At 38.4% G+C, this 20,733-nt stretch overlaps 1 pseudogene across 1 annotated transcript; it reads right to left on the reverse strand.

Moving 5' to 3' along the window:
* Positions 1 to 11,866: 11,866 nt before the first annotated feature.
* LOC308272192 (T-complex protein 1 subunit delta-like) lies at positions 11,867 to 13,465 on the reverse strand (annotated as a pseudogene). The gene is made up of 2 exons: positions 13,043 to 13,465; positions 11,867 to 12,844 (listed from the first exon to the last, which is right to left on the reverse strand). The product of its transcript is annotated as a T-complex protein 1 subunit delta-like (transcript).
* Between the last annotated feature and the right edge of the window lie 7,268 nt (positions 13,466 to 20,733).

A 20,733-nucleotide genomic window follows, 5' to 3' on the forward strand; every position in this document is an offset into this window, starting at 1 on the left:
GAGGAACAGATCCCATGTACTATGTCTTCCAACTGCCATGGCCTGAGCTCCAGCTAAGCACCCCAGCCTCATCTGGACTTAGCTCTGAGATCGCCCCCCCCCCCAAATGTGAACAAATAGGTCTTTCTTTAAGTTGTGTAGTCAGTTTTACTGGGATATAGCAGTGAAAATGCTGACTGAGACAAGAGATTAGAAAGTACCTATGGACAAAGGGGAGTGATTGGAACTCTGAGGAGAATCCCTCTAATGTTCAGCAGGATGGAGTCACAATGGAGCCTGACTTTGAGACTTAGGCCAGTGAGTGACAGGTGAAGGATCTGGAGCATCCACAGGGGCTTCTAGATCTCAGGAGCTGTTCATGTGTCAGTTAGCTTTCCATCACTGTGGCAAAATATGTGTGCTGATCAACTTAATAAGAGAAGAGGTTCTTTTGGCTCATGGCCTCTTGGCCCTATTGCTTTGGGCCACTGGCAGTACAGTAGCTCTTGTTGGAACACATTTTAGAGGAGGCCTGTTGGTGGCTGGAGAGCAGAGAGAAGATAAGTCTGGGCTTCCAGGATCTCCTTTAAGGGTTTCCCCAGTGACCTACTTCCTCTAATTGGGTCTACCTCTGAGAGATTCCATCCCCTCCCAGCAGCATCCAGTCTACCCTTTAACACCTGGGCCTCAGGGGACATTTCAGACCCAGACTAAAGTAGTTGGTGTCTAGAGAGTGCCTGAATCCTACTTCATGGGAGACCTATAAATAGGGGAAGGCAGGGGAGAATTGTAAAACAATTGGGAATCATGACCAAAGGGAAAGTTCACAGACACTAAAGTGCCAGATGAACACCAGCCCCTATTGCCTAGTAGAGGGGCATTCAGACCTCAGAGGTGCAGGCAGCCAATGGCTGACTGGTAGACCTCCCTGCAGTGGGCAGAGGCTGAGGAAGGCCCTCTTGGATAGAGTAGAGAAGGTGGATGGTTTTTAACTGTTGCCTGTACACAGTGCTGCACTGGCCTCTTTGTGTGTGTTACTGTTTAATCCTCACAATCTCTTTACAGACTAGGGCATAATTCCTTCTTCATAAAACACAGAGTAACTGTTCTTGAGGTTAAGGAGTACAAAATGTCACATAGTTTCGGTAGGCTTATTTTTTGTTATTTATTGTTCTTGCTGAGAATATTTCATTTTATGGTTCCATAAATATTTTAGTGGAATTTTTCTGAAACAGACTGTCTTTACCACCTTCAGAGAAGTCCCTCATATGCTTTCTTTGTCATGTGCATGGTAAAGGCCATCTGGCCAGCGAGGACAGTGATTCTTGAACTTTGGGTTTAATCACTTTGGATTTTCATCTGTTAAAATAATGAGCAACCTTGGGTTCATGCATAACAAACAATTGGAAAAGCTTGTTACAGACTCTGGGAAGCTTACCTGAGTTCTGGTAGGTCTGGGGTGGTTGTACAAGTGTCTGCATTTTAATACAAGCACCAAAGTTAAATTCAGAGCCAGGTATGGTGGCGCATGCTTGTAACCCCAGTACTTGGTAGACTGAGACAGGAGGATCACAGGCTCATGGCCAGTTTCAGCTACTCAGTGAGACCCTGTTTCAAAAAACTAAAGAAAGCCGGGTGTCGTGGTGCATACTTGTAATCCCAGCATTTGGGAGGCTGAGACTGGAAGATTGCGGTTTGTGGACAGCCTCAGCTAGTTAGTAGCGAGGCATTTTGCAACTCAATGACACCCTGTTTCAAAAATAAAAAGACTAAAAAATAGGGCTGGGGATGTGGCTCAGAGGTACAGTGCCCCTGAGTTCCATCCTTAGTGCTGCAAAAAAATAAAAAAGAAAAAAAAAAGAAAGAAAGAAGAGAAAAAGAAAAGAGAAAAAAATAGGGCAGGGGTGTAGCTCAGCGGTAGAATGCCCTTGAGTTCAATCCCCAGTACTACCAAAAAAAAAAAAAAAGGTGAATTCAGATATGAATGATTTGAGGGCTATTTTCGAGCTAGACCACAATAAGCCACAGTAGAAATTAGCATTCATTTCCACATGGAACTCATGGCCTGTGTTCTACCAGCATTGTTTTGTTTCACTGTAAGGAATGCAGGTATGGGAGAGTGAGAAGGCCAGTGAGATGTAGGTCCAGAAAGAGGCATGGGATGCGCTTACACAATGCTGCTGGTAAGTTCTGGGTTAGGAGGTCAAAACTAGGAGGGTCTGGTTTGTCTCATGTACACCGGATGAACCCAGAGGCCACCTTCAGCAGGAAATATCTGTTAGTAATTTAATATTTTTATTCTATTCAAAATTTATTCTGAGGCAAAGGCAGATCATTTGAGAGCTTAAATAAAAACCTGGTGGTTTATTAGAGATTCTTCTTATGTTAAAAATACTGAGCACTTTTGGGTTCATGCCAGAAGAAAGAAATTTATATATTTCTTATACATAGAAATATATTTAAATACTTCTACAATGTATTGGATATCTTAGTCTAAAATATTTTAATTGATAACAGAAATATGCAGCTCAAATAATACATATTTTTAGCAGGAAAGTTTTCTTTTCAGATACAAACCCCCCAGCTTTTTTTTTTAACATTAGATATATTTTAAACTTAAATATATACACAGGTACCTCACTTTATATAAGAGTTTAATTCTTGAAAGCTGGCTAAGAAAATGAACTTTTAGTAAACTTATAGAACTGAAAACTTGCCATTTACAAGAATTCTGTAATCAAGCCTGTGGAAAAGAAAAAAGTAACCACCCACTAATTTATTCATCTAGGTCAATCTGGACTTAATTAGTTCTTTGTGCATTTATGCAAATTTTGGCAGCATTTGAATACTACAAAATAAATGAGAACAAAACATGACTTTGGAATGAAAGAATTTGTAACAAGGAAATAGATGATATAGAAAATTTTATTTGAATAAGCAATTCTAAAAATAAATAACCTTTGCAAGAAATCAATACTTAGAGTAGGAGGATAACTAATGCAAGTTATAACAGTAAAGTATAAAAATCAGTACAATAATTTCATAATGCATTTCTCACAATGGAAAGGTATATTATTATCTGAAGACCAGAACAATTTCAACAAAATGAATACAGCTGGGAGTGCCAGGTGTCAAATTAATGAAGGACTTTAACTATCAAAGAAGGTAGGTTCAGCACTTCTGGCTTCTCTTTCATGGAAACTGGCAAAACATCACTAGTCCTAATCCTACAAATGTAGATGTCTCAAACAGGTTGAGACAGCAACATTTTATAGTCCAGCATGAAAAGAAAAACAATCACAGGGATGATATAATTACAGGGTAATAAAAGCATAAACACCATTAATGCATTTTTTTTTATATTTGGGGCTTTTCCTTGGTTGCCTTACCAACTTATAAGTGGAAGGGTTTGATTGCAAAGTCATTTAGATATTTTTTTTCATTTATCTATCTTAAAACACACACGTTGAGCTTGATCATTTTTGTAAGAGTCTGATATAATTGGCCATTGAAGAGAATAGAGGATTTAGAAGTATGTTTACCAAACCCAGAGAGAGAGAGAGAGAGAGAGAGAGAGAGAGAGAGAGAGTAGAGATAGATTGCTACTGCTTTGCACGTTGTAGATAATCACAAATTAAACTGTTCTTTTTTATTATCCTCTTGGAACCACTGATATATTCTTTCTTCAACTTCTATTAAAGTGCAGGCATATTGAGAATCAACTGTGTGATGTTGGCAAGTTACTCTAACTCTCCAGCTCAGTTTCCTGTCTTGTGATGGCTACTACAGAGGATTGTTTGAAAGGGAAGGGATTATGCAGAAGTGCTTCACCCAGTGCAAGACTCAATAAATGACAGATATGATGTTAATGCTTGAAGAGAGAGCTGGAGTCAGAAAGAGGAGCTTCACTTTGATTCTTTTATGCAGTTCCTCGTTAATGTGGTTGGGAGCCAGCACTTCATAGGAAAGTTGGCTCCCAGACTCATGACATCAGCAACAGTCACAAAATGAGCTCAGTTGTTGGATACTGATTGGAAGTATGAGTTTTGCTGGGGAGGTGGAAAGTAGTGTGTGTGTGTGTGTGTGTGTGTGTGTGTGTGTGTGTGTGTGTTGAGTTTAAATAGAAATAAGGCAGTTTCAAAAGAATTCAATAAGTTATGTAGATTCTAAAAAGGATTTGTAGACAACTTTTTTCCTAGAACCATTGACACTTAGAAAACAGGGTCCTTGGAAAAGCAGCCCCATGTTTCTGGTGCACCTGTGTGTCAAGCTACACTCATGGGTTGGGCTTCTCCCATGCTGCTGCCGGTCTGCAGGGATAGTTATATTGGACCATCACAGCCATTAGTCTCTGGACATCTCTCCTAACCCCTTTTATCTACTCCCTTTTACCTCAGTCTTGTGGGCTGCTTTATCTTTATCATGGTTCTTGATATACCATAGATAGATACTGGCCAACTTCACTTCTATAAAAATGCCTTATTAACATGGGGGTGGGGATCCATGCCTGTAATCACAGAGACAGGATGATTGCATGTTCAAGGCCAGGGTGTGGTAACTCAGACCCTGTTTCAAAATTAAAAGTGGGCTGGGGTGTGTAGCTCAGCAGTAGAATACCCTGGATTCAATCCTCAGCACCCCTGCCTTCCCATCACCATAAAGTCTCATTAAAAAATAATCATGTAGGGCATAGTGGCACACGCTTGCAATCCCATTACTTGGGAGGCTGAGACAGGAGGATTATAGGTTTGAGGACAGCCACAGGAAGTAGTGAGATCCTGTTTCAAAATAAAAAAAATTAGGGCTGGGTTATAACTCAGAGATCAAATGCTTCTGAGTTCAATCCTCAGTACCATAGTCCCTTCCCAAACAATTATGAGGTCAAATATACTTGAAAGAGGTGGCATAGTAAGGCCTCATTTTTGGATAGTCACACTGTAGCAGAACACTGCAGGTTCTGTTTATCCAATTCTCTCAATACGATTTGCTCACTTATTTTTCATTTAACTTTACTAGAAATTATGCATAATTATGATCCTGCAGAACAGACTTTGGGAAACACTAATTTAGACTTAACAGCCTGGCTATAAGAAGTTATAATGTTTTTAATACAAAATTACTATTCTATCAATAGGCATTTCAACACATCTCTTGTATTTTATTTGTTTGAGCATTTTCCACAAGACTTACTTTAATACCCTCTTTACAAGTCCCATAGTGCTTAAGGCAATCAGATAGGATGGGTTTTCTATCCTGGCTTCTGTCTGTTTCCCTCATTTTTTAGGGCCATGTACTGAGTTTTATATACATCAGCTTCTCTTGAGATCCCTCTAATTAGGGAACTCTAGTCTCAAAATCTTTCAAATAGGAGAACAGCATCTGATTGAACCCAGGGGCATTCTGCCTCCAAGCTACATACCCCCAGTAGCATTCTTTCTTTCTTTCTTTCTCTTCTTTTCTTTCTTTCTTTCTTTCTTTCTTTCTTTCTTTCTTTCTTTCTTTCTTTCTTTCTTTCTTCCTTTCTTCCTTCCTTTCTTCTTCTCCTCCTCCTCCTTCTTCTTCTTCCTCTTCTTCTTCTTCTTCTTCTTCTTCTTCTTCTTCTTCTTCTTCTTCTTCTTCTTCTTCTTCTTCTTCTTTTCTCTCTCTCTCTCTCTCTCTCTCTCTCTCTCTCTCTCTCTCTCTCTCTCTCTCTGTCTGTCTGTCTTTCTATCTTTTTCTTTCTTTTGTGGTACTGGGACGGAACCCAGGGGCATTCTACCTCTGAGATAAACCCCCAGACCTATTTTTTATTTTTTTTTATTCTTTTATTCTTTGAAACAGGATCTTACTGCGTTGCAAAAGGCCTCACTAAGTATGAGCTGAGGCTGTCCACGAACTTGATCCCCCTGTCTCAGCCTCCCAAATACTGGGATTACAAGCATGCACCACCAGCCTGTCTCTATTCTTTATTTTAAAACAGGGTCTCAGTATGTTGCAGAGGGCCTAAGTAGCTGAGGCTGGCCGTGGCTCAGCCTCCCAAATACTGTGATTACAAGCGCACACCAACATGCCAGGTTACTGATATTTTAAAATGTGTATTTATTTACAAACATTCTTTTATCCATCGGTAATAAAGGATTCTGCATCCTATGTGTGTATAGTTGAAAACCACTGTGTACCATGCTACAGTATAACCTGAGTATAGAGGGTGTAGAACTCCTACATACTCACCCTTCAGATTATGAGCTGGGAAGAAAGCCATAAATAACAGGGCTCTCTGATGATCCACAGTTCTACCCTGATAATGTCCAATTTTATGGTGAATGTGGAGAAACTATATATTACTACTTCTCAGAAACAATATTTTTTATGAATCATATAATTTATTTCTGGCATAATTTTTCAGGATAGCCATGGTGAGAAATATTTGGTATAAAGGAGCTAATTATAGAAAGCTATTTGATTATTTCAAATTACAGGCTGTTGGACTTAAAGAGATATTCAAAATAAAAGCCATCATTCTGCCATCTTCACCACAAGACTGTCAGATATTTAGATTAGAAACAATATTTTGAATTTTGCCCTCCAGCGCCAATTACAATCAAACCATAGACATGAACCTAATAAATGATTATATTCTACCTTCAATCTCCTTTCAAAATGGAAGGGAAGATCAAAATGCATTTGTCATTCCCCAGGGCTTGGGCTAAGTAGGAAAAAAATTTCTTCACTATGGTGTAATATAAAGGAGCAGTCTAAGAAATTGGTATGTGGGATAAGAATTGCCAAACTAAATACAAATTTTCATGTGGTCCAATTACCTAAAAGGGTCTCAGTAGAATGCTAAAGAATCTCAAAGCAGGGAACAAATATCCAAAGGAAAATCCAAGATAATGAACACAGGACAATCAAATAATACTGATGGGAGATATTGGTTGAACCATTGGCAATTTCCCCCTAGACTACTGTATTCCAATGACATTCTATCTCAGCAGAAAAAAGGGCAAGGTTGATATTTCAGTGGAACTAACGCATAATGTTTTTTTAATGTAAACAGTGCATAAACAAGTTCTAATATCATCACCCATTGGCAAAACAGTATATTAATATATTATTAGTATGCAGACCAGGAAGTTTTCAAGCTGGTCAATTTAACAAGCAGGAAGACACAAATCATCAGCCCGTACGTTAACCTGGTGACACAGAATGAGAGGGATATTCAGTTGTAGAAACACCAAATGCAAATATATGAGGACTTTTAAAAAATGAAAGAATCAAATGTTTTAAAGCAAATAATGCTATCTCCCTGAGCCAAAATTTCTTATTTATTTATTTGTGAGTGATAAAATCAGACTAGATAATGTTTAAGGTTTTTTTTTTTCTATCATATTACACGATGTATTGCTACTTCCTGTCCTATTTCTCTTTATCAAAAAGTAGCCATTCCCAAATGCCAGTGTACACACCAGCTGTGTTGAAATATTCTGGTGAATAAAATATAGATTCTTAGGCTCTGCCTCCAGATACTCTGATTTAGGAGGTCTAGGGTGGGGTTCACCAGTTGGAATTCTTCTAAAGCTTTCCCAAATGCTCGCCATTCCAACACGTAGAATCCTTGAGAGCCAGTGACTTAGAGTTAGGGTGGCAGCCAGGAGTAAAATCAGTATTGCTCAATTAGAGCAAACCACTTACCACACTTCAGTTTCTAGTAACAGAAAAATTGTGGGTCTGGTTTATACAATAATGATATTTGTCATCTCAAATGACTGGTGGCTGAGATGTTGTGCATGCTGGATGTTTTGATTCTACTTTCTTATGATTTGACAGCTCTGCCTCTGTGGTATTTTCAACCATGGACTTTAGTAAATCCCTTTGTTTTTTTGTATTTTTTTTGGGGGGGGAAAATAAATCTCCCAAAAACTTTCCTACAGTCTTTTCCTTGGATTTTGTTAACCAGAACTGAATCACAACTTTCTGGCAAAGGTCATGCTATTACCAAGACCCATGGAACTCAGCCCGGGCTGCCCATTACAATTACCTGGGAGAATTTTTAAAATGCGGATATCTGTGCAGCCTCCTGCATTTGCAATGTAATTGGTTTGGGGTGGAGTCAGGGCATCCAGAGTTCAAAAAATTGCCCAGATGATTCTTACGTATGGACAAATTTGAAAAACACTGTTTTAGATTAATCATCCGGGGGATGGAATGCTACTTGGGAGTCAACTACCATGACCACAAAAATCCTTTAAAATCTCTTAAGCAAATGTGTCTTTACCTTATATTGGTGTTACAATCACTTAGAAGGCTTATAGACTTACTCAAGGTAAGAATAACTAGACAGTGCCAGGGATATGTCTCTTCTGACTTAGAATGAAGTGTTTTCCATCACGAGGTGCTGACTTCTGTATCCAGAGTCAGTGTGGAGAGGGGGAAATCAGTGGAGAGGCACTGCAGCTTATCCTTGGTGGTTCTAACACCACCTCCATTTAAGTGATGTCAACTACAACTTTCTGTAGCCTATAAGGAGGTGGGTCATAGACAAAGTAAATAGATATGACACAGAGGAGTTATATCACACGGTGGTAAGAGGTAAATTTAAATAATTGTAAATTTGAATTTTTGCCACAATGTACCTTGGAACCATAACAAGCATGTTCTTTGATATAAGCGAAGTTCTCCTTTTATATAATTTCTCCTACAAAACATCTCTTGTTAATGAAACAGGGAAAGGAAAAGGGAGATGTGGTTAATTTTTGGTGTCAATTTGATCAGGCTAAGGGATGCCCAGATAGGTGGTAGAACATTGTTTTCTGGGTGTACCTGTGATGATGTTTCTGGACGAGATTAGCACTTGAATTGGCTAAGTAAATAAGACAACTTGCCCCATGAGGATTGGCATCATCCAATCAATTGAGGGCCCAAATAGGAAAAGGCAGAGAAAGGAAGAATTTGCTCTCTCTTAAGCTGAAACACTAGTCTTTGCCTATCCTTGGACATTGAAGTTCCTGGTTTTTGAGCCTTAAGATTCCAGGATTTCTACCATCAATCCCCACCTTATCCTCAGGCATTCTGACTTGGACTGAATTATGCCACTAGCTTCCTGGTTCTCCAGCCTGCAGACAAGAGATCATAGGAGTTCCTGGCCCTCATAATTGCATGAACCAATTCACACAACAAGTCTATCTGTGTCTAGATCTAGATCTGGATGTATAGATATCTTATTGGAAGATAGATATTACAGATATCCTATTGGAATATAGAGATATGTGTTTCCAATTGGTTCTGTTACTCTAGAAAACCTGCCTAAAAGACTTCACTAAGGAGATAATGCTTGCAGAGGAATTAGCCAGGCAGAGAAAGAAGAGTCAATTCGGTATCAAGAGGGACTCATGTGCAGGAGATATACAAACGGCTAATTTAGCTGCCATATAAGGTTGCAGATAGAGGCGAATAGGCTGACCAGTGTGAGACAAGGATCACATCACAGAAGCCTTGCAAACCGCAGCACATCAGCCTGTAGATGGCATCTTGAGATTTTGTTCTTTGAGTTTTCAAAGTTTCTTCAAAGAACCAAATAGTTAGAAAAATGTTATGCTCTACTGTGCAATATCATAGTTTTCTGTTATATAGAAATGTTGGCAGAAGTAATGGGGTGAAAGTTTGGATCACTATGACAGACACCATATTAGGGACCTTGCACACATAACTTCTGATGCTCACAGTCTCCCTGCAAGTTAAGGATTATTCTTACTTTACTAAAGAGAAAACCAAGGCTCAAATAGATTAAAGAGTTTACATGAACCTTAACTTCTGGTGCGATGAAAAACAGGGCGTATAGAATCCTATCATAAAGAAATGTTGTGGGATTTTCTTCTGTTCATGAGACATTTCAGATTTTAAAAAATAATGTGAACCAGGCTGGGTGTGGCACACACCTGTAATCCTAGTACTTGGAGGCGGAGACAGGAAGATAACAGGCCAGCCTTAGCAACTTAGCAAGACCTTCAGCAACTTAGAGATACTCTGTTTTAAGATAAAAACTAAAATGGGCTGGAGGTGTAGCTTAGAGATAGAATGATCCTGAGTTCAGTCCCCTGTGTACCCTCCTTAATAATAATGTGGAAGAAGATATTTCATTCAGCATCAGTGACAAATACACCATTCAAATATTTGCTTTTCAGCAAGTTAGTAAATGAGTCATCCTTGCTTCTTTTCCCAGGCTAGAATCCAAAAACACTTCTCATCATTTTAAAATGAGGAGGGTGTCAGCTTGGGATTGAACTTTGCCCCTTTTCCCACATCAGTTAACTGTATGTAGGTCCAGCATCTGCTGACTCTGAATTAGCTGATTACAATCAGAATCTTCCAGTCACTCCATAAGGGGCAAATACCTTTGCTATGTGGTCATAAAGTCTTGCTCTAGTAACATCTTTATAACAGATGTGTAGACAAATGGTGTAGCATTTCCCAGACCTTTCTCATCTAATGATTGTGTTGATTACATGGGATGTATTTAAGCACTTAGCACTACATTTGGAATATAATAAATCTGTAAAATATGGCAGCTATTATATGTGATATATGCTGCACTCAGGAAGGTGAACAGCCTTGGGCAAGACAGATTCCATGGAATGGGGCAGTTTCCAGGGAGTTTTGAGCTGTAAGCAGCCAGGGAAATGGATGGCTCTGTCATGAAGGGAGACATCTGTACAGGGATCACAGCATCCTCTACAAGTTTCCCTTTTTATATATAATAAATTCATTTCATCTGAGGAACAGCTCCTCCAGAATTTCGTTGCTTTTTTCAATACAAAACTGAGAGGAATGTTAATGGGTCAAGCCAGAGTTTTTGCAGCTGTGCAAATTCCTTTGGAGGGTCACTAGGCGTGATGGTAAGTTTGCAACTTTTACACTTTTATTTTACTTCTTGGGGATGCAGCATCACATCTGGAGGATGATGCCCTATCCTTGGAGAAGAGCCTCTCCAAGGCGGATCCTCAGCTGTGACTTTGGTAGAAGAGTCCTGTGCTCTATCTGGCTGGCTGCTGCTGAGGATGCAGATAGGACAGGAGTAGTGAATCCCATGCTCCTTCCTGTCCTGTATTGTGGGTTTCTTGATGTAATGTGATGTGCGGTATTCTTTATCTAGATTGAATGCTCAGCAAACTTTTGAATACTCTTGCTAGTGAAAAGATCCACCCACCACTTGACTATAGGAGTGAGCTGAGGGAGGAGCCAGTTCAGCAGTGGCAGATGACACAGGATTCTGGAGTCAGTATTTTCATCCATGGAAGGCCTCATTTTCTGAAACTCTTCTTGTTCTTCTTCCACCAGAACTTATATTTATATGTCACTTTCCCCGAGAGTCCAGGTCTCAGCTGCCTATTGTGAGAATAGCAATCTAGCAAACATGCTCACAGATTCATAATCCTAATAGGATGCTACTGGAAATGGTCTTTTAAAATCAAGATCATCTCTAATAAACAAATCATAGATGCGGATTCAGGTGAGGAAGATACTTTTGTGCATGTGTATGTATGGTGCTGGGGATTGAATCCAGGAACATTCTACCTCTGAGCTATACCCCCAGCCCTATCATACTTTTTATTGGATACAAGATCTCACTAGGTTGCTGAGGCTAACTTTGAACCCATAGATCCTCCTGTCTATGCCTCCCAAGTACTAGGATTACAGATGTGTGCCACCAAGCCCTGCTAGAGAGGTATTTTTTAAATTTCAAAATATGGAGAAAGATGGCATTTTTATTCCTCAGATCAGGTGGATAAAACATTCTAAAGTCTGTTTGTCTGGGGTGTTTAATGATATGCAGGAATTATCACTGTGCCCATGATTCTGTGCAGCAGGGGGATCCCATTTGAGTTTTCACTCTGAGTATGGAAGAATGAGTTTAGCGGGCACAGTAGGATTCCATGCCACTCAGTGTTCATGAGTATTCAGTAGATCGAAGGGCCAACTCTATTTCTGGAGCACCACCTCCTGCAATAAGAGCTCTCTTCTTCACTAAGCAGCAAATAACACAAAGGGCTTCATGAATGGAACGCTCAGCTTCTTCAATCATCAACTTGTTAGAACCATGGACGACAATTGTAACTGTTTTGCTAGGGCTTGCACAGCCTGTAATCTTGAGCATTTTGCCAGAACCATTTAAATTGACCTCCTCAGCTATCTCGGCAGAACCCAACATGTCAGCAGTGAACTGGTCAATATGAGCAACTGGTTTGGTTCCAATTGTCTTGCAAATAAATTCAATGTCTTCTCTTTCAGTATCTTTAATCACCATAATCTTCATCTTATTCAGGAAATGTAATGCAAGATCACTAAAAGCATCTCTTAGGATAGATTTCTGTATGAGAAGGACATTACATCCTGCTTTTTTTAAATTTGCTTCACTAAATTTAAAATATAAGCTCTCTCTTTTCGCAGCACTCAGTCCATCTGGGCGTAGTCAGAAACCACTATTTGATTATCCATATCTGTTTTGGGAGCAGATAAGCAAAACTGAATAAGCCCAATCTTTGCTTTTTCAACTCTGTTTATGCCAGAATTGGCCACTTTTTGGGTGAGAACTAGTCCTTCCACCAACTCGCAGTCATCAATTGTCCCTCCAAGCTTCTTTACTATTTTGATATCTCTAAGATCTACACCAGTAGCTGTGGCTGGATCAATCACTTTCATCACAACACTTACACTCATTGGAGAAAGCAGACTTGAATACTGAGAGACAACCTTTGAGTTCAAGGAAGTGGTTGCACTATTTAACAAAGTTTCTCTGTCACTCAGTTCCACTGGTCGAGACATGGCAGTCAAGACTTGAATGCCCTTGTCCAAAGCCTTTTGGAATGACTCAGAAATGATGGTTGGATAGCTGGGCGTGGTGTCACATGCTTGTATTCCCCGCGCTTGGGAGGCAGAGACAGGAGGATCACGCAGGTTCGAATCCAGGCGTGTGCGCTGGCTTAGGAGACGCTGTTTCCAAATAAAAAAAATGTAAAAATAGGTCTGGGAGTGTAGCCCGGAGGTAGAAGGGCTTCCAGAAACCCAGTACCACCAAAAAAAAAAAAAAAAAATGATGGTTGGATGAATCCCTTTCTGAAGAAGCTTGGTACAAGAATCTAAGAAGCTTGGTACAAGAATCTAAGAGAGAGCCAGCAATGATGGCCACTGATGTGGTGCCATCTCTTGCTTCAATATCCTGAGCCTTAGACAGTTCCACGAGCATTCTGGCTGCTGGATGTAACACTTGCATTTGTTTCAGAATGGTGGCACCATCATTTGTAATGGTCACATCACCTTTTCCATCTTGAATCGTTTTATCCATTCCTTTTGGTCCAAGGCTTGTTCTAATAGCATCAGCAACAGCTTTGGCCGCGGAAACGTTGCTGAAGCAGATCTGGGCCGGCTTGTCGCGGTCCTGGTAGGCGCCTCTCCCGCGGCTGCCAGGAGTCCCAGCGCCCGCCACGCTCCACGGTGCCACGTTCTCCGGCATGGCAAGTGTGGTGAGATCTGCGCGGGTTCTGAGAGGACGGATGGACACAGATTGAGACCGGCCGCAGCGTTCAATTTCTGCCATATTTTAAATTTACTTTTCTACTTTATCTCATTTTATTATTTTCCGTTCTCAGCTGTATCTCAACTAATGGCTATTTTTTTTTTTTTACCCAATGAAGGAAAATTTTATGTATATAAATGTGTATAAAATTTTAAGTACATCTTTAGCTGTATTCTATAATATTTGACATACACACATTATGACCTTGTCTTTGATCCGGTATTTATTTAAAAGTTCAAAAAATTTCTAGACATGAAGCTTTTCAGTTATTTTTTGTTACTAATCTCTCATCTAATTCTATGAGAGCAAAAAAAGTGGTCTGTATGAGACTGAGTTTAGACACTTACTTTGGCTTGCTCCATGGTTCAGTATGTGGTCAGTTTTTAGTCCTGTGTGTGCTTGAATAGAATGTGAGCTCTCCATCACTGGGTACAGGCTTCTCTTTCTAGATATAGTCATTAAACCAAGTTTATTGGTTATGTTGTTCAAATATTTTATATTCTTGCTGGTGGTGGGTTTATGCATTTATTTGATAGTTTGGTCAAATTTTGCTTTCAATGTGTGATGCTATGTCTTAGGTACATATAGATTTACAATTGTTATATCCTCTTGGTTATATGAAGCTTTTGTTATTACACACTGACCCTCCTTAACTCAAATAATACTTTTTAAGCCTCATGATTTATGTTATCCTAAAATACCTTTTTTAAATGTTTGTTTTGGCAGTTGTCTCCTCAACAAAAGGCTGTCTTTTGTTTAATATTCACATATAAATGGATGTATAGTAAATTTTTTTGGTGGTACTGGGGTTCCTGGAAGCCCTTCTACCTCCGGGCTACACTCCCAGACCTATTTTATATTTTTTATTTGGAAACAGGGTCTCTTAAGCCAGTGAGGCTGGCTTTGAACCTGCGTGATCCTCCTGTCTCCACCTCCCAAGCGTGGGGATTACAAGCGTGCACCACCACGCCCAGCCTATAGTATTTTTATTATCACTTAAATTTTACGATAAACTTTTATCATAGAACTGTTTTAAATTTATAAAACATTTATGAGGCAGTACTATTTTTCCCTGATATTAACACTTGATGTTAATATGTTTTTTTTTTACAATTAATGAACATGTACTGATACATTATTAACTAAAGTCCATGGTTTATTTAGATTGCCTTAACTTTTACATAATGTAGTTTCTGCTCCAGGACCACATGCAAGATATTGCATTAATTTAACCAGTATGTCCTCTTAAGGTCCTAGTGGTTGTGACCAGTTCCTAGACTTCCCTTGATTATGATGACATTGTGGGTTTTGAAGAACACTAGTCAAGCACTTTTAGGGTACCCTTATATTGGAATTTGTCTGTTTTTTTCTCATTAAAACTTCCCAAGACTATAAATTTTGGGAACTGTCTTCGTCTGTTTTTTGCTGTCACGACAGGATACTAGAGACTAGGTAATACTTAAGGAAAAGATGAGTTCCTCACAGTTTTGAAAGCTGGGAAGTCCAACACCAAGATACCAGCATCTTATAAGGTCCCTTTTGGTGTACTCCAGGTAAAAATGGCAGAAAAGTAAACGTGTGTGTAGCTTGTGTGCCTGAGCATGAGAGGGAGGGAGCTGAACTCATCCTTTTATTAGCAACTCATTCCTGAGATAACCCCCCTCTTGTAGAAACTGTATTATTCCATTGATATACTTACCTCTTATAGATACTACCTCTCAGTGCTGTTGCACTGAAGATTGTTTCCAAAATATGGACTTCAGGGTCCATGAATTTTAAACCATAGCAGGGAGGAGAGCCACAGAGATAAAGTACCACCTTTATCATATCATATTAAGAATGCATATTATCAACATGATGTAGCGACATTGATACTGACCTTGATCACCTGGCTGGGATAATATTTGTCAAGTTTCTCTATTGTGATTGCATCCCCCCCTTTTTTTGGTATAGTACTCCTTGGATGAAGTCACTACACACAGTCCACACTCAGGGAATGGGGAGGTAGATTCCATCTCTCTTTGGAATTCTTCTGCAAGAAAGATTTGTCTTGTCTCCTTCATTTTTATTTAACCATTTATTTATATTACTATAAACCTATGGATGAATGGATGAACACACACACACACACACACACACACACACACACACACACACACACTAGACATTGAGTTGTAATCCAGTACTGTTCTTTTTATTTTGAAGCAAAATTGCTTCTGTTTTAGCTATCAGAAAACTCTTATTTGGTACCTGTATTCCATTGATATGAACGTGTGCTTAATTGCATTTTTTCTTTCTACAAGATTCTCTAGGTATATTTCCTACTCCTATCCAGGAATCAGTCATTTCTATAAGGAGCTCTGGGTCTTTCTATTGAAGAATGGTGTTAGAAACCAAGGTGTGGACTGTGGGTGGGCTTCTTGCTACTGAGGTGTCATCATTCCAATTCTCAGGTGACAGAGAAATAAAAATATACTGTAAGTACACTATTTTTCATGTCTCTTAATTTTAATTTCTAAGAGTGTGTAAATTACCTGAATTTCCCATATAATTATCCTTTGTTGTTTAATGAACATAGTATCTGTATGTGCTTCAGAATCTAATGATGGGGTTTTCTTTTTAATTGCCTTCTCCCTGCATAGTGTCGGTTTCTCCTAGGTTACTGAGCTCACCCCACTCCTTGTCATTTGCTAGTTGAATTCTATATTTCCTGTGAGTCACTTTCTTGTCTGCTCATTTTTAAGAGGAGGGTTACAAAGCATCCACTCAGACACTCTGAGCATGTGGGTGGAACCGTATTTATGTGTGTCTTTCTAACACAAGGCCATCTTAGCCTCTTTCATGTTGAAGGCCACTGGCAGTCTGGTGAAGCTACTGGGCTCTGCTTGGAATTGTGTTTTCATTAAACCTAAGCAAATTCTACCCATTTTTATTAAATATAAAAAATAAAGTCTATAATATATATGTACTCACTCTTATTTATCATAAAATATGGCATATATGAATGGCATATATGACTACTCTAATTTCAGTAGGAAATGTAAACAATATTTTGAGATACCTGCATCAACAGAATGTGACATACATTATTCAATTTATTTATCACTGAATTTATTCGCTAATATTTCAGTTGAGATTTTTGCATAAATATTTATGAAAGAGACCAGCTTGCAACTTTCCTTCCTTGCAATGTTCTTGTCAGGTTTCAATATAAGGCTATTTTGAATTCATAACATTATTTAGAAAGCATTTCTCTTTTTTCTATTTTCCAGAAGAATTTTTATGAGATTGGTGTATTATTTTTTTAGACTTTTTTTTTCAATAAACTTTTATTGGTGCATTTTAATTATACATCATAGTGAAGTTCAACGTGATTACAAACATACATACACAAAGCACTTGTGATTCCTTCCGGATCCCACCCACTTCCCCCCCTCCCCATACATGTTAGTGAGATTGGCAGTGATATCTTCATATCCACACAAAGCATCGTTTGAACTGTTTACTTCATCAACTCTCCCTCTGACCTCTCCTTCTCATCTCTCAATCCCCTTCCACTGTTATACAGATCTCTTTAATTCATCTGAAGTTCCTTTTCTTATTTTCTCTCTAGCTTCCACATGTGAGAGGAAACATGACCCTTGACCTTCTGAGACTGGCTGAACTCACTTAATATAATGTTTTCCAGGTCCACCCATTTTCCTTAAAATGACATAATTTTGTTCTTTATGAGTGAGTAAAATTCCATTGAATGTAAATACCACATTTCATTTTGGAAGATCTGAATGGTGAAATAATTTAGGTCTGGATTCTTTGTGAGAAGTTGTATATTCAGTTTCTTTAATAGATACTAGATTATTTGAATTTTCTGGTTCTTTTTGTGAGAAATATAGTAAGATATTTTTCTGGGTATGTGCCTATTTTATTGAAATCATCTAATACTTCAGTGTAACGTATATAGTATCTATTTTTGTTTTATTTTTGTAGGAACTGCAATGACATCACTTATTTATTGTTTCTCTTGTTAATTTGTATTTTGTCTTTTTCTTGATCAGTCCTGTTAGCTTTAATACATTTTATTAATTAGCTTTAATGTTTTTTTCCCCTCTCCAGTATGCTTATTTTCTATTTCTTTGAGTTTTTCTGCGTATCTTTACTAATTCCTTCTGCATTTTTGGTTTTGACTTGCTATTATTTCCTAGAGTCTTGAAATGAAAATTTAGATAAGCAATTTTCAGCTTTTCTTCCCATATTCTGATATACATTGATGTCTATTAATTTCCCTCTAAGCACTTATTAGCCGCATCCTGTAAGTTTGATATGATGTGTTGTTTTTATTATAACTTATTTCAAAATACTTTCTTATATCTATTTGCTATTACTACTACTACTACTACTACTACTACTACTACTACTACTACTATTATTATGCTAGGGATTGAACTCAGGGGCATTCTACCTCTGAGCTACACCCCATCTCTATTTTTTAAAATTTGGAAACAGTGTCTTGCTAAGTTTCTGAGAGCTTCACTACATTGCTGAGACTGGCTAGAAACCTTCAATCTTCCTGTCTCAGTCTTCCGAGTACTAGGATTACAGACACACACCACCCTGTCAGGCTTGTTGCTTCTTTTAAACCTATGAATTATTAAGATATGCATTTCTTAACTTGTAAATTGCTTTCTGACATAAATTCCCTAACTAACTGGTTATCCTACAATTCAGTTCAATTCTAAATACATCGAATACACAGAGTTTGCACAGATTCCACAGGTTAATGAGTTCAGTCCCACATGACCGCCTCCACTTCAGATGCCAAGCACAAGCCCCAGTGGGCACAAGCCACCCTCTCTTCTACCTGGCTAACTATAAGTTTCTCCTCAGATTGATAATTCACCAGAATGCCACTCAAAACTCACAAGAGTACTATATTTACAATTAACATTGCTTGTAAAGGATGAAAATAAACAGCAAAATGACGAGGTAAATATGGCAAGTCTGGAAGAGGCTTGGACACAGGAGCTTCTATTCCATGCAGTCAGGGGACATCACTCTCAGAGAACGCTAATATATTCACCAGCTAGGAAGCTAATGCAAGTCTTGGTGTGTGTTCAGTTTTTAATCAAGGTTTCATTATGTAGTTATGATTGACTAAAATTATTAGCTGTGTAATGGAATCTCTTCCCTGGAGGTTGAGGGATAGTGCTGAAAGTTCTCACTTTCTTATCCAGAGCTTGATTTTTCTGACATGACCAGTTCCTTCTTCAACACTATCTAAGGGCTCACCACGAGTCATCTCACTAACATAAACTCAGGTCTGCTTATGACAGAATCATCAAAAGTAGCACATTGTGAATAATCTCCATCAGGAGATTAAGAAGGGGTTTTGAAGCTTTGTGCCAGGAACCAAGAGAAAAGACTAGCTATATTCTTTATTATACACATAAGTAATTGGACATTTTTAAATTAACATTGAACATTGTTTTTAGTTTATTTCTACTGTGTTCAGAGATGCACTTTGAATGATTTCAATGACCTAAATTTGTTGAAAAATGTTCTTAGACTTGGAATATGATTGATTTTGATTAACATTCCATATGTATTTGAAAAGAATGTGTACTCTGCAGTGGTTGAGTGTAATGTTCTATAAATGTCAATAATGTCCAGTCTGTTGACGACGGCTTATTACTTTACTGACTTTAGAGTGGAAGGCATATTGTTTTAATAGCTATTGGAGAAGATATTAATTATTAGCACTATGATAGTAGAATTTTCAGTTTCTCTTTCTGGTTTTCAGAACTTTTGTCTTATATTGGGGGCATACAACTTTAGAATTCTAATATTTATTGACAGATAAGAGTACTTCATCTTAATAACTGTCTTTTTTGTCCAATAATTTTTCTTTCCTTAAATTTTACTTTGCTTGATTTTAGAAAAGTAACAACAGCTTGCCTTTATTTTTCCTTTTGGTCAGCTTTATTGGTGAAACCACCACCACAATAATACAGAATAATTCTATCAGTTTAAAGAGTTCTTTAGGGCCATTTAGTGCCAATAAACATCCCTTCAACATTGACCCCCCGGCAACAATTGATGTGTTTCTGTCACTGGAGTTTTGCCTTTTCTGATGTTTTATATAAAGAGAAGCATCTGGCATGTAGTTCTTTGTGCTTCCTTTTGTCCATTTAGCATGAACCATTTGATATTTACCCATACTGTTGTGGCTTTCAATAGCTTGCTCATCTGTATTGCTGAGTAATACAGTATTCATATGACCAGAATTGTCCCAGATTTGACCAGACACCCTTTCCAGTTGGCTGTGTGCCATGCTGACATGTCTGCCTCACTCTTTGTTCACTTCCTTGTTTCCTGGTACAAGATCTTTTAGGCTTATTTTGTACCTCCCATGACTCAGCAGTAGATCTGAACGTAAGATTCAAACCTAAATTTAATTTAAAAAATTTGCCTTGGAGATTTTTTTTAATTATGCAAATTCTGCGTATTTGGGAACAAACATGTTGAGAGACAGAAGTAGACTTGAAATAGTGGGGAAGCTTGATTGCTTTGATTTCTTTTTTAAAAACCTTAGAATAAGATTTTTGAGTTAAATTGTCATACTTCTTATTAAAGTAACTACAGATGTACTAGTAAATATTTCACAATGGCGTTCCAGGAAGAAAAAAGGGGTCTGATTTATAGTTCATGTAGATTTCTTTGTTGTTGTAAAGACTTCTAACCATGGCATATTTAAAGTTCCCAGTGTTGAAACCAACCACCTTGCAAAATTTAACAGCTGGCATTCACAGGCAAGTAGAAAACATCCTATCTTAGCTGCACGTGGGTAAGAGTGTAAAGCCACATGCTCTTACAACTCTGTGGCTTAGATCAGCCTTCACCTTTCTATGTGCAGAGCCTCCTGGTTGCAGAGTTCTATACATGTATTCAGACCATGTGGCAGTTTCAGAACTCATTTTCCTTCATAGATTGTTTTGTTCTGTTCTTAGCTTCAGAATTTCTTACCTTCCATTCTTTTTCACTGATGTAAAACAGTGTATGTGGTGTGTGTGTGTGTGTGTGTGTGTGTGTGTGTGTGTGTGCATGAGTGTGCATGTGGCTATGTTTTTCCATGCCCCAAATTACTAGATATTTTAAATCATTTTTTGTGGTATTGGGGATGAAATCCAGGGGAATTCTACTTCTAAGCT

The sequence above is a fragment of the Muscardinus avellanarius genome, assembly GCF_963383645.1.
Source record: "Muscardinus avellanarius genome assembly, chromosome: 13".
NCBI classification, from domain to species: domain Eukaryota; kingdom Metazoa; phylum Chordata; class Mammalia; order Rodentia; family Gliridae; genus Muscardinus; species Muscardinus avellanarius.